This window comes from Hemiscyllium ocellatum, chromosome 2 (assembly GCF_020745735.1).
Source record: "Hemiscyllium ocellatum isolate sHemOce1 chromosome 2, sHemOce1.pat.X.cur, whole genome shotgun sequence".
NCBI classification, from domain to species: Eukaryota; Metazoa; Chordata; class Chondrichthyes; order Orectolobiformes; family Hemiscylliidae; genus Hemiscyllium; species Hemiscyllium ocellatum.
The window spans coordinates 36,039,426-36,055,072 of NC_083402.1; the positions used below are offsets into that span (position 1 = coordinate 36,039,426).

Here is a 15,647-nt window from a genome sequence, read left to right on the forward strand (position 1 = left end):
TGCATCTGGATAGAATGCTTTATATAAAAAAATTAAATTTCCTTAGCCTCCTGATGAAGTAGAGACGGTGTTGTACTTTCTTGACCGTCATGTCTACAAGGGTGAATGAGGACAAATTGTTGGTGATTGTCACTCCCACAAACTTAATGCTCTTGACCATCTCCACCTCAGCACCAGGGGTGTGCCCTCCACTCCACTTCCTGAAGTCAATGACCAGTTCCTTCATTTTGTTAACATTGATGGAGAGATTGATGTCTGCACCATGTTGCTAAGCACTCCATCTTCTTCCAGTGTTTTGTCTCTTTTAAAATTGGCCCTATCATCAGCAAACTTGTAAGTGGAGTTGGGGCTGAACTTTGCCTTACAGTTGTGTGTCTATATAAGGAGTGTAGTAGGGGGCTGATTATGCAGACTTGTGGGATGCCAGTGTTGAAGATTACGTTGGAGGAAGTGTTGGTGCCTATTCTTACTGGTTGTAGTCTATGGGTCAGAAATTTAAAGATCCCATTACAGTTGGGGGAGCTGAGGCATAAGTCTTCGAGCTTTAGAGATGAGTTTGTTTGGGTTGTGTTTTTGCTTTGCAATGCATATAACCAAATTAATAATCTCGCCACTTTCCTACATTAAATTGAAGTGCTCAATTCAGTGAAAATTAGTTCTTAGTGGCTGACCATGAGTAAGAGAAATTTCCAGAAATTGAAGACTGGATGAGAAGTTTGAGAAATCCTTTTTAAGAAGTAAGGGAGCTGTATTAACAATCCAAGGGTCTCACGAAGAAACCTTAACTAAAGAAGCTAGCATTGAGTGAATGCAGAAACTGCCAGCAAATGACAGCTGGGCCAACTGAAGAAGTAGTTTTTGAACTGAAACAAGGTGATCTTTCATTTCTGTTTGAATATCTGCAAGGTGATTGAGATTAAAAGGGTTGATTTTTTTTCAATACTTATCATAAAACTGACTCATTTAGTTCTTGTACAGCATGAAATAACTTTTCGTTTGAGTCTAATAAACTTTTGTTATTTTGTTAAAGGTACATTGGCAGCATCTTGTGAATATGATCTGTGACTGATCCTCACAGTAACCAAATTGCAAAAATTAAGTTTATGCTTTATCAATCCAAGTTTCACACTAGGATCTAACTTGTGCTAGCTGGCATCATAAGAGTGTGTGGTTCTTGATCGGATAGAATCCATTTACTTTTAAAGGGAGTTTGTTAATCTTTAGAAGTGAGTATGTGGAGGTACTGGGCATTAAGTCCAAGAGATTTTGTGATGTGTTTATTATATTGAAATTTCAAAATGGCTTTGGCAATTGCTAAACTTTAATAGGATTTGAAGATGTAATAATAGGTGGGTTATTTGAAATGTTTGGCAAAGATTAAACTGAATGTGAGTTACCAGATAAATTGCAGGTACGGATAAGAGCAGAATCTCATGAGTTTGAGATGCTTAAAGTGATTAGCCAGCATTTATATTAAAAGGAGGGAAACCAGAAATTAGCTAAGATTCAGTTGAAAGTATAAAATCTTAAGTTGAAAGAAAGATAAATGAGGAATCTTGATTTTGAAGAAAAGACCAAGTGTAGAGAATGGAGAAAAAAATGGAAAGAAAAGAAAATTTTAAAAAAAGAAAGAGCAACAGAAATAAGGAAACTTGAAGAAGATAATAAGAGAAGACTACAAAGGGAATGATAAAAACATGAACTCGAGAGAAAAATCAGATGGCATGGCTTAGCTAGAAAATTAAAGTAAGAAAGGTGAGGTGATAGCTTGAAGGAGATTCTGATTCCAATGAGGGTTTAATTTAACTAAAATTCTGATGTCTAAACTTGAGGTTGAAAGATATTTCACCTCATTTTAAAAAGATGGCTGTGCTTTGAAGTGGCCAAAAGACCTTCATTTTATAAAGTGTCCAAATAAGTACAACTACAAATGAGTATGCCTGGTTATCAGAAGAGCAATTTGCAGAATATGAAGCTTTTAAAAGAACAATGTTTCAAGCTGATGAGCTTGTCCCTGAAGCTTATCAACTAAAATTTAGGCCATGTGAACAAAATTAAATCAGACATTTGTAAAACTTGCAAGAGAAAAAGAAATGTTGTGAGATTAGTGGTTTTGATCACTGAAGTTACAGGGGAATTTTGAAAAAATAAGACTCTTACATTTGGGAAAATGATCATGTGGGAATCAATAAGGAGACTGGAAGAATAGAACGGATAGAAAAAGCATTGGTTTCGTAGACCAAACAGAAGGGTGCCAAAATAATAAAGGAAAAAAGCTAGAACCTAAAAGTGAATTAAAGAAAAATAACATGCTTCCATGGAAATGGAATGAATATACTAAAGCTGAAAATTAAATCAGTGACCTTTTCAGGTTATGGCAACACAGATTCCTCAGAAAAGGGTGCATTGGGAAAAGAGATGGGCAGTAAACGCAAAGGCACATGTAAAACATGTATAGTCACAAACCTGTTTAGAAAGCAGAGGCTTCAGGACAGTCAAGCACATTCTTCCTCAATTATTAATAAAGAATCATATAACTGGATATCCTGAAGATTTTATTTCAAAGGAAGATATATTTCCTCCTTCTAAACAGGGAGGTAAACAATTAAAGATGTTGATGGACACTGGAGTAAGTCATTCGTTGATGCTGGCTGATGATACAATGCCTCTTCCAGTGGGATTAATGAAGGAATAAATATTAATTTAGATTAATTAATACAGATTTAAAAACTAGTCCTATTCCATAGAGTTGGATTGAAGAGTGACTTGGCAAGTGGATAGATTGTAGTTGGAATAGTACAACAATTGCAATAGAAGGAATTGATTTTATCTTGGGCAGTGACCTGGCCAGTTCAAAAATATTGTCCTCACTGATGGTGTTGAAACAACCAGTAGAGGTAAAAGAAATAGATACCACAGGAAAAACATCCTGGATTGTTATGCGACCATTAGAATTAGAATCCATACAGTGTGGAAACAGGCCCTTCGGCCCAGCAAGTCCACACCGACCCTCCAAAGAGGATCCCACCCAGACCCATTCACCTATCACTCTACATTTTCCCCCTGACTAATGCAATGAACCTACACATCTCTGAACACTGTGGGCAATTTAGCATGGCCAACTTACCTAACCTAGACTGTGGGAGGAAACCAGAGCACCCAGAGGAAACCCATGGGGCATGTGCAAAGTCTACTCAGATTTCCAGCCTTGGGCGGGCTTCGAACCCAAATCCCTGGCGCAATGAGGCATCAGTACTAACCACTCAGCCACTGTGTGCTGGCTATGTTGTGACAAGAGGTCAAGCTCATATTCTCTTCCTCTTCCTGTCTAATGAAGAAAGAGAAATGAGTTGGAAATTCACTTCTCTAACTATTTTGAAAAAATTAAATAAAATAGATGAAAGCAAAGAAGCTCACATGTTTAGTCCATATTCTTTAACAGAATGATTAATAGCAAAGCTGTTGAAAAATTACTGTCAGAGGATCCACTATCTTTATAGATACTTAACTTTAATATCCTAAGATGCATCCCATCAGATCCAGGAGAATTATCGATCTTTAGCCCCATTAGTTTCCATAGCACCATTTGGCTTGATTAGTCATTTTAATTAGTACCTCTCCTCCTCCTGCTCCTTGATTATTTAATTTGTAATGCTATTAGTGCCTTCTTCTGATACAAGACATTTATTCGATTCTTCTGCCATTTTCTGGCACCCCATTATTGTTTTCCCCAGCTTTGTTCTGCAGCGGGTCTATGTTCAATTTGGCTTCTCTCTTCCTTTTTATACGTTTAAAGAAGCTCTTGTTGTCTGACTTGATATTACAGGTAGACAATCCTTTATCCAAAATCCAAAGTTTCTTTTGTGAAGTTTTTTCTCATTAACAAGGTTGTTTGGTGTGCAAACAGTTAACCCAACTCCACATTCACTTGACCCACATCATGCTGAGGGTATGGCCCAGCACTGGCAGGTGTTAATTCTGTCTCAAGGCCCTTAGTACTCACAGGTGTGTCTACTGTTCAGTTAGATTTTTAAAAATTTCACCATTAAACTGTCACTTATTCCAAAATCTGAAAAATCCTGAAAAGTAGCTGGTCCTGGGGGTTTCAGATAAAGAATTGTGTACTTGTAGTTGGAAGTTTATTCTCAAAGTTTATCTTCTGTCTCTTTATTTTTTGGTGAAGATTAGTGGGAAGCTCATAGATTAGGAAGCCTTTTAAAAATCAGAAGTAAGGAGGAGATGATGAAATATGAGGATAAGCTAGATAGTAATGTAAAAGAAGATTGCAACAGTCTTTTGTTTTAGATGTATAAAAAGAAAAGAGACATAAGACATTGGAACACTGTCAAATGGTGATACAGTAAGAATGGGCAACAAAGAATGGCAGATGAACCGAATGGGTACTTTGTACCAGTCTTTATGGCTTCATCAAGGGGAGATCATGCCAGATGAATCTGTTAAATTCTTTGAGGAGGTCATGAGCAAATTAGGAGAGCCAGTGACATAATTGTGTTTTTTTAAAAAGAGTTCCAGAAAGCCTTTTAAGTGTGCTGCACAGAAGGTTCCTAAATAAGACCATGGTGTTAGGAGCATGGTATGCATAGAGGGTTGACTGACTGGCAAAATGTTGGGAAAAACGGGCTTTTTTCAGAATAATAACCAGTGAATGGTTGAGTTCTGCAGGGGTCAGTGTTGGGTCTGTAATTATTAATGTTATACATTAACAATTTGGACAAAGGATCTAAGGGCATTGTTGCAAAGTTTGCAGATGACACCAAGATAGATGGACAGGTAATTTTGAGGAAGTGGAGAGGCTGCAAAAGGACGTCGGCAGGCTAGAATAGTGGGTAAAGATATGGCAGGTTGAATAAAAAGTGTGAGGTTATGCACTCTAGTCAAAGAATAGAGGTGTAGACTATTTTCTAAATGGGGAAAGAATTTGGAATCTTGAAACACAAAGGGGCTCGAGAGTTCTAGTTTGGAGTACTCTCAAAATGAACCTGCAGGTTCAATTGGCAACAGGCAAATGCAATGTTAGTGTTCATTTTGAGAGCAAAAAGTGAGGTCTGCAGATGCTGGAGATCAGAGCTGAAAATGTGTTGCTGGTTAAAGCACAGCAGGTTAGGCAGCATCCAAGGAACAGGAAATTCAACGTTTCGGGCCAGAGCCCTTCATCAGGATGAAGGTCTCTGGCCTGAAACGTCGAATTTCCTGTTCCTTGGATGCTGCCTAACCTGCTGTGCTTTAACCAGCAACACATTTTCAGCTCTGTTCATTTTGAGAACCTAGAATACAACACCAGGGATGTACTCCTGAGGCTGTATAAGGCTTTGGTCAGACTTGTCAAATGAGAAGTGGTTGAGGAGGGATCTGTATTCAGTGGAATTTAGAAGGATGAGGAGGGATCTTATTGGAACTTAGAGAATACTGAGAATCCTTGATAGAATGGAAATGGAGAAGATGTTTCCACTAGCAGGAGGGACTAGGATCTGAGGCGACAGCCTCATACAGGAGGAAAAACCCTTTAAAACGCAGATGAGGAATTCTTGCAGCAAGAGTGTAACAAATCTTTTGGAACACTGCCACAGATGGCTGTGGAGGAAAAGTTATTAAGTGTCTTTTAGCCAGAGTTAGCTAGGTTTGTGATTAGTAAAGGGAATAAGGGTTGCAAGGAAAATTTTAGGAGTGTGGAGTTGAGAAACATCAGCCATGATTGCGTCTGCTCCACCATTTAATGTGCTGAATGGCCTAATTTTGCTTCTGTATCGTGTAATGTTATAGTGTGGTCATTTTTGTTTTTTTAAAAATATATTTTCCAATCTTTTGGGTTACTTTTGCCAAATTATACATTTTTTAAAAAAAATTAATTTAATGGTTGACTTATCACCTGTTTAGAATCCTTACTCCTCACTGGGATAAGTCTCTTGATTAAACTTTAACAATATAACCCAGGATACAAAGTTATTCTGGAGCAGTGTTGTTAGAGCAGTAAGACTGTGCTATTTTCTGGGTTTATAGATTAAGGTGCAAAGATGACATTTAGTAGAATGATGTGCTCTTCCTGTCAGATGTGGGAGGTTAGGGAGATTTTCAATGTTACTGAGGATTATGTCTGCATGAAGTACATTTGGTTGCAGATCCTATTGGATTGTGTGTGTTGGTTGGAATAGCCGTTCAAGGCAGTGAGGAATTTACAGGAGCCAGGGGTATAATGGATGGCAGTTTCAGGAAGGGAGAAAAACCACAGTTACCTTCAGGAAAGGTAGGAGGGGTAGGCAGATTGTGTAGGAGTCTCCTGTGACTATCCCCATCTCAAGTATGCTGTTTTGGAAAATGTTGGGAGTTGTGGATTCTTGGGGAAATGTACCATCAATAGCCAGGTTTTGGTCCGGAGATTGGCTCTACTATAACAAGGGGCTAGGTCAAGTTCCAACCGGTCAATTGTGATGTGAGATTGTCTAGTCAGAGGCACAGACAGACATTTTTGTGGCCAGTGATGAGACATCAGAATGGTGTGTTGCCTCCCTGGTGCCATGATAAAGAATATCTCCTGAGAGGGTGCAGATATTCTCCAAAGGGAAGAGGGGCCAGCAGGAGGTCATTGTGCACATTGGAATTAATGACGTGGAAGAGAAAAGGACAAGAAGCTGAAGAGACAGTATAGGAAATTAGGCAGAAAGCTAAAAAGTAGGTCAGTCACAGATGTACAGCACGGAAACAGACCCTTCAGTCCAACTTATCCATGCCGACCAGATATCTTAACCTAATCTAGTCCCGTTTGCCAGCACTTTGTCCATATCCCTCTAAACCCTTCCTATTAATATACCGATCCAGATGCCTTTTTAAATATTGTAATTGTACCAGCGCCCACCACTTCCTCTGGCAGCTCATTCCATATAGTCATCACTCTCTGCGTGAAAATGTCATCCCTTCAGTCTATTTTAAATTTTTCCCCTCTTGCCCGAAACCCGATGCCCTTTAGTTGTGGACTCCCCCACTCTAGGGAAAAGACCATGTCTCTTTGACTTATCCATGCCCCTTATAATTTTATCAACCCCTCTTAAGGTCACCCTTCAGTCTCCAACACTCCAGGGAAAACAGCCCAAGACTGTTGGTCTCTCCCTGTAGTTCAAATCCTCTAACCCTGGCAACATCCTTGTAAATTTTTTCTGAACTCTTTCAAGTTTCACAATTCCTTTCCGATAGGACAGACACTAGAATTGCACACACTATGCCAAAAATGGCCTAACCAACATAACCTCCCAACTCCTATACTCAATGCTATGTTCAATAAAGGAAAGCATATCATAAGCCTTCTTCACTATCCTCTCAACCTGCAACTCAACTTTCAAGAAACTGTGAACCTGTATTGCATGTTCTTTGTTCAGCAACACTCCCACAGGACCTTGCCATTAAATATGTGCGTCCTGCTCTGATTTGCCTTTCCAAAATTCAGCACTTCACATTTATCTAAATTAAACTCCATCTGCCACTCCTCAGCCCACTGGCCTATCTGATCAAGATCCCATTGTACTCTAAAGTAACTTTCTTTGCTGTCCACTACACCTACGAATTTGATCTCATCTCCAATCGTACAAACTGTACCTCTTATGATCACATCCAAATCATTTACATAATTGACAATAAGCAGAGGACCCAGCATCGATCATTGTGGTCATAAGTCTCCAGTCTGAAAATCAACCCTCCTCCACCACTGTCTTCTACCTTCAAGCCAGTTCTGTATCCAGATAGCTAGTTCTCCCTGTGTTCCATGAGATTTAACCTTGCTAAAGAGTCTCTCATGAGGAACCTTATCAAATGCCTTACTGAAGTCCATAGAGATCACGTCCACCACTCTGTCCTCATCAGTCCTCTTCATAACTTTATTAAGTTTGTGAGACATGATTTCCCATGCACAAAGTCATGTGGACTATCCCTGATCAGTCCTTGCCTTTCCCAATGCATGTAAATCCTGTCCCTCAGGATCCTCTCCAACACTGATGTCAGGCTCAATAGTCTATAGTTCCCTGGCTTTTCCTTACCACCTTTCTTAAATAGTGGTACCACATTAGCCAAGCTCCAGTCTTCCAGCACCTCACTTGTGACTATCGATGATACAAATATCTCAGAAAGCGGCCCAGCAATCACTTTCATAGTTTCCCACAGAGTTCTTGGTTGCACCTGATCAAATCCAGGGGATTTATCCATTTTTATGCATTTTAAGACATTCAGCACCATCAACTCTGTGATATGGACATTTTTCAAGATGTCACCACCTATTTCCCTCCATTCTATATCTTCCAATGTCCTCTTCAACGGTAAACACTGATGCAGAATATTCGTTTAGTAACCCCCTCATCTCCTGTAATTCCACACATAGGTTGCCTTGCTGATCTTTTGAGAGGTCCTATTATCTTCCTAGTTACCCATTTGTCCTTAATGTATTTATAAAATCTCTTGGCTTCTCTTTAACTCTGTTTGCTAAAGCTATCTCCTATCCCCTTTTTGCCCTCCTGATTTCCCTCTTAAATATACTTCTACTGCCTTTATACTCTTCTAGGAATTCACTCAATCTCTGCTGTCTGTACCCAACGTATGCTTCCTTCTTTTTCTTAACCAAATCCTCAATTTCTGTAGTCATCCAGCATTCCCCACACCTACCAGCCTTCCCTTTCACCCTAACAGGAATATACTGTCTCTGCTTATCTCGTTGAAGGCTTCCCATTTTCCAGCCGTTCCTTTACCTGTGAACATCTACTCCCAATCAACTTTTGAAAGTTCTTGTCTAATATTGTCAAAATTAGCCTTCCTCCAATTTAGAACTTCAGTTTTTAGATCTGGTCTGTCATTTTCCATCACTATATTAAAGCTCATAGAATTATGGTCGCTGGCCCCAAAGTGCTCCTCCACTGACACCTCAATTATCTGCCTTGCCTAATTTCGCAAAAGTAGGTGTGCTTTTGCACCTTCTCTGGTAGGTGCATCCACATACAGAATTTTCTTGTACCCACTTAACAAATTCATCTCCATCTAAACCTTTAACATTATGGCAATCCCTGTCTATGTTTGGAACGTAAAACTCCCCTACTCCCCTATTATTCTTAAGGGTAAGTGTTTCTTAATTTCCCCCCTGACTACTGGGAAGTCTATAAATACAATCCCAGTAAAGTGATCATCCCTTTCCTATATCTCAGTTCCATTCTAATAACTTCCCTGGATGTATTCCCAGGAATCTCCTCCTGAAGTAAAGCTGTAATGCTATCCCTTATCAAAAACGCCACTCCCCCTCCTCTCTTGCGCCCCCCCCCCCTTTCTATCCTTCCTGTAACATTTGTATCCTGGAGCGTTAAGCTGCCAGCCCTATCCATTCCTGAGCCATTACTCTGTAATTGCGATGATATCCCAGTCCCATGTTCCTAATCATGCTCCGAATTCTCATCTGCCTTCCCTGTGAGGCCTCTTACAATGAAATAAATGCAGTTTAATTTATCAATCCTACCTTATTCTGTCCTTTGTTTCTGCCTGCTCTGACTGTTTGATTTGCTCCTTTTCCCACCTGTACCAGTCTCAGATTGATCTCTTTCACTACCATTTCCCTGGGTCCCACCCACCCACCTTACCAGTTTAAATCCTCCCAAGCAGCCCTAGCAAATCTCCCTGCTAGTAGATTAGTCCCCTTCCAATTCAGGTGCAATCTGTCCTCCTTGTACAGGTCACTTCAACCCCAGAAGAGATTCCAATGATTCCAAAAGTGTGAATCCTTCTCCCCTGCACCACCTCCTCAGCCATGTATTCATCTGCTCTATCCTCCTATTCCTACCCTCACTAGCTCCTAGCACTGGGAATAATCCAGATATTACTATCTTCGAGGACATCTTTTTTAAATTTCTGCCTAACTTTCCTGTCTAACATTCTCCCTTCGGAATCTCCCTTCCTATATGTACAACAACCTCCTGATGGTCCCTCTCCCCTTGAGAACATTCTGCACCCTATCTGAGATATCCTCTGTTCTGGCACCAGGGAGGCAACACACCGTTCTGATTTTTGCTGCCGGTCACAGAAACATCTGTCTGTGCCTCTGAGTAGGGAGTCCCCTCACACAATCAATCACTTGGGACCCAACGTGCCCCTCATTGCATGAGAACCATTCTCAGTACCAGGATCTTGGCTGTTCGTGCTACATTCCCTCGAGAGTCTATCAATCTCTACTTTTTCGCAAAACAGCGTATTTGTTTGAGATGGAGATAGCCACAGGAGACTCCTGCCCTACCTGCCTATCCCTCCTACCTTTCTTGGAGTTAACCTGACTGTGTTTCTGCAGCTTTTCTGCCTTCCTATAACTGCCATCCATCACACCACCTAGCTCCTGTAAATTCCTTATTGCCTCCAACTGCAGCTCTGACCAATCCACGTGCTCTCTGATAGGATTTGCAACCAAAGTCACTTCCTGCAGACGTAATCATCAGTAACATGGAAACTCTCCCTAAACTCCCACATTTGACAGGAAGAGCACATCACTCTACTAAAGGTTGTCTTTGCTCCTTCACAATGTATAGACCCAGAAAATAGCACCACCTTATTGCTATAAAAAAAACTGCTGCAGGCTAACTTAATATTTTCAATTAAATTTTTAAAAATATAAGCCATGAGACAGATCTCAATAAAACATGTAATCGAGAAAGAACCCACTCTACTTGCTATTGTAGATTTACAGCAAGGCTACACTTAAAAACTATGTACTTAACTGTTCCTTGTGCTGTGAGCCCTCCCACACAGTTTTCTTCAAGGTTAACTGTGATTTTGCTTTTTGTTAATTTTTCCGAAACACATTCCGATGTCTAAAATACTTGGACTCAAACAACAAAGACAGTAACTGTGCAGATTCAGTGTGTCAGCATAGTTTTCTTTCTCTGACCATATGGTCACTACCGTTGTCTGTCTTCCTCCTTTTTAAAGTACCATGGTTTTGACCTTTTGTCCACCAGAGTTCCAGAGCAACATATAAACCAATACTTGCTGCTCTTGGAATTCAAGGAAATCACCTCCAACACCTAAAATACCACAAAAAAGAGCAGCTCTTACAGCCACAATTTTTTTCATCCTCCATTTTGGTTTTCCCAGAATAATAAAATATGGATTACTCCTGGTGCCATGATCTAGTGAGGGTATGAGTAGGAGGATACAGCAGATTAATGTGCGCTGAAAAACTAGCGTAAGGGAGAAGGATTCGCATTCTTGGATCATTGAAATCTTTTCTGGAATAGAAGTGACCTGTATAAGAAGGACCTGTATATGAATTGGAAGGGGACTAATGTACTGACAGGGAGATTTGCTCCAGCTGCTCTGGAGGATTCAGATCAGTAAGGTGGGACCCATGGAGGTAGTGAAGAAAGAGATCAGTCTGAAACATGCAGTTGGGAAAACCAGTCAGGGCAGGCAGGAACAAAGTAGAGAATGACATGGGACTGATAAATTAAACTGCATTTATTTCAAGGTGAGAGGCCTCATAGGGAAGGCAGATGAACTCAAAGCATGGTTAGGAACATGGGACTGGGATCTCCTGGTGATTATGGAGTAGTGGCTCAGGGATGGGCAGGATTGGCAGCTTAATGTTCCAGGGTACAGATGTTATAGGAAGGATAGAAGGGGAGGTAAGAGTGGAGAGACATTTTTGATAAGGGATAGCATTACGATTGTACTTCGGGAGGATATTCCTGGGAGTACATCCAAGGAAGTTATTTGGGTGGAACCGAGGATATCAGAAAGGGATAATTATATTATAAAGATTGTATCCTCGTGCTCTGGCACTCTCTCTCCATAGTCAGCAGGAAATTGAGAAGAAAGTTTCTAACGAGATCACAGTTCTCTGTAAGAATAAGAAGGTGGTAACGGTATGGGATTTTAACTTTTTAAACCTAAACTGGGATTGGCACAGAGTTAAGATGGAGAGGAATTTTGTGAAGTGTGTACTAAATGAGTATTTTGTCTCAGTATTTACTGCAGAGAAGGAAATGGACACTAGGGAATTTTGGGAAATAAATAGTGACATCTTGCAAAACATCCATATTACAGAGAAGGAAGTGCAGGATGCCTTGAAATGCTTATAGGTGGACAAATACCTGGGACCTGATTGGGTGTACTCAAGAACATTGTGGGAAGCTAGGGAAGTGATTGCTGGGTTCCTTGCTGAGATATTTGTATCGTCGATAGTCACAGGAGGTGCTAGAAGTCTAGAGATCAGCTAACGTGGTGCCACTGTTTAAGAAAGGTGGTAAGGAAAAGGTAGGGAACTGTAGATTGGTGAGTCTGACATCATTGATGGTGGGTGAGTTGTTGGGGGGAATTCTGGGGGACAGGATGTAGTTGGAACTACATGTACATGTTTAGGACTGATTAGGGATAGTCAACACGGCTTTTTGGGTGGTAAATCATGTCTCACTAACTTGGATTTTTGAAGAGGTAACGAAGAGGATTGACTAAGGCAGAACAGTGGATATGATCTTTACGGACTTCAGTAAGGCATTCAACAAGGTTCTGCATGGTAGATTTATTAGCAAGGTTAAATCACATGGACTACATGGAGAACTAGCAATTTGGGTACAGAATTGGCTTGAGTATAGAAGACAGAGGGTGGTGGAGGGTTGTTTTTCGGACTGGAGGCCTTTGACCAGTGGTGTGCCATAGAGTTCAGCGCTGGGCCCACTGCTTTTCATCAGTTATATAAATGGCTTGGGATATGAACAGAGGAGGAATAGAACATAGAAAAGTACAGCACAGAACAGGCCCTTTGGCCCACGATGTTGTGCCGAGATTTAATCCTAAGTCAAATATCGTAACTTAACCTACGCACCCCTCAACTCACTGCTATCCATGTGCATGTCCAGCAGTCACTTAAATGTCCCCAATGACTCTGCTTCCACCATCACAGCTGGCAACGCATTCCATGCATTCACAACTCTCTGCATAAAGAACCTACCTCGGACATCTCATTTATACCTTCCTCCTAATATCTTCAACCTATGACTTCTCGTGCCAGTCAATCCTGCCCTGGGGAAAAGTCTCTGGCTATTGATTCTATCTATTTATATCATTATTTTGTACACCTCGATCAGGTCTTCTCTCTTCCTCCTTCTCTCTGGAGAGAAAAGTCCAAGTTTATTTAACCTTTCTTCATAAGGCAAGCCGTCCAGTCCTGACAGCATCCTGGGAAACCTTCTTTGTATCCTCTCCAAAGCCTCTGTATTTTTCCTATAATAGGGTGACCAGAACTGGACACAATAGTCCAAGTGTGGTCTCACCAGGGACTTGTAGAGCTGCAGCAAAACCTCGCGGCTCTTAAACTCAATCCCCCTGTTAATGAAAGCCAAAACACCATATGCTTTCTCAACAACCCTATCCACTTGGGTGGCAACTTTGAGGGATCTATGTACTTGCACACCCAGATCCCTCTGTTCCTCCACACTGCCAAGAATCCTGTCTTTAATCCATTTGAGTTCGACCTTCCAAAGTGCATCACTTTGCATTTATCCAGGTGGAACTCCATCTGTCATTTCTCAGCCCAGCTCTGCATCCTGTCTATATCGCGCTGATAATATCAACAGCACCTTCAATCTTTGTGTCATCGCCCCATTTACTAACCTACCCCTCCACCTCCTCATCCAAGTCATTTTTAGACACTAGAAAGAGCAGAGGCCCAAGAACAGAGCCCTGTGGGACCCCACTCAACACTGATTACATTACATCATTTACAATGTGGAAACAGGCTCTTCGGCCCAACAAGTCCACACCGACCCGCAACCCACCCAGACCCATTCCCCTGCATTTACCCCTTCACCTAATACCACGGGAAATTTAGCATGGCCAATTCACCCAACCTGCACATTTTTGGATTGTGGGAGGAAACGGGAGCACCCGGAGGAAACCCAGGCAGACACTGGGAGAATGTGCAAACTCCACATAGAGAGTCGCCTGAGGCAGGAATTGAACCCAAGTCTCTTGCGCTGAGAGGCAGCAGTGCTAACCACTGTGCCTCCCTGACCTCCAGGCAGAATACTTCCCATTTACAACCACTCTCTGCCTTCTGTCAGCCAGCCAATTCTGAATCCAGACAGCCAAATCTCCCTGTATCCCATATTTCCTGACTTTATGAATGAGCCTACCACGAGGAACCCTATCAAATGCCTTGCTGAAGTCCAGATATACCACATCTGCTTGATCATCGTTGACCTGTCTTGACACCTCCTCAAAGAACTCCATAAGGTTTGTGAGGCATGGCGTGCCCCTCACAAAGCCGTGCTGACTGCCTTTAATCACACTATGCTTTGCCAAATAGTCATAAATCCTATCCCTCAGAATTCTTTCCGAAACCTTGCTGACCACTGATGTAAGACTGACTGGTCTGTAATTGCCAGGGATTTCCCTATTCTCCTTCTTGAAAAGAAGAACAGTATTCGCCTCCTTCCAGTCCTCCAGTACGACTCTTGTGGAGAGTGAGGAGGCAAATATTCTTGCCAGCGGCTTAGCAACCTCCTTTTCTTGCTTCCCGGAGCAGCTTAGGATAAATCTGGTCTGGCCCTGGAGACTTATCAATCTTAATGTTTTCCAAAGTTTCTAGCACATCGACTTCATCAACCTTGATCTGGTCAAGACTGTATCCCAGCTCCTCTAAGTTTTCATTTATAACACGTTCCCTTTCCTTGGTGAAAACCAAGTAAAAAACTCATTTAGGGCTTCCACACTCTTAACTCCAAACTCTTAATCCAAACCATCTGGGCTTATTGGGAAAGTCAATATTGAGAAAGTTGAAATCACCATATGGTTAGTAAGTTTGCAGGTAACACCAAAATTGGAGGTGTGGTGGATAGCAAAGAAGTTGAAAATGTGCTGCTGGAAAAGCGCAGCAGGTCAGGCAGCATCCAAGGAGCAGGAGAATCGACGTTTCGGGCATGAGCCCTTCTTCAGGGCCTTCCTAAAGAAGGGCTCATGCCCAAAACGTCGATTCTCCTGCTCCTTGGATGCTGCCTGACCTGCTGCGCTTTTCCAGCAGCACATTTTCAGCTCTGATCTCCAGCATCTGCAGTCCTCACTTTCTCCTGGATAGCAAAGAAGGTTACCTCCGAGTACAACGGGATTTTGATCCGATGGTCCGGCAGGCTGAGGAGTGGCGGATGGAATTTAATTTAGATAAATGTGAGGTGCTGCATTTTGGAAAGGCAGTTCAGGGCAGGACATATGCACCTTAATGGTAAGGAGAAAATGAGGACTGTAGATGCCGGAGGTCAGAGTTAAGAGTGTGATGCTGGAAAAGTGCAGCTGGTCAGGCAGCATCCGAGGAGCAGGAGAGACGACAGTTTGTCGATTCTCCTGTTCCTTGGATGCTGCCTGCCGGCTGTGCTTTTCCAGAACTACACTCTTCAACTTAATGATAAGGTCGCGTGGAATGTTGTTGAACAAAGAAATCTTGGAGTGCAGGTTCATAGTTCTGTGAAAGTAGAGTTGCAGGCAGACAGGATAGTGAAGAAGTGTTTGGTATGTGTGCCTTTATCGTTCAGTGCATTGAGTATAAGAGTTGAGAGGTCATGCTGCAGCTGTACAGTACATTGGTGAGACCACTTTTGGAATACCAGATTCAATTCTGGTCTCCTTGC

General features: G+C 41.6%; 1 protein-coding gene across 1 annotated transcript in view; it reads left to right on the forward strand.

The window, feature by feature from the left end:
- The window catches only part of tbca (tubulin cofactor a), a 94,811-nt gene that overhangs the window by 64,041 nt on the left and 15,123 nt on the right, over nucleotides 1-15,647 (forward strand). The gene's annotated exons all lie outside the window — the stretch shown is intronic.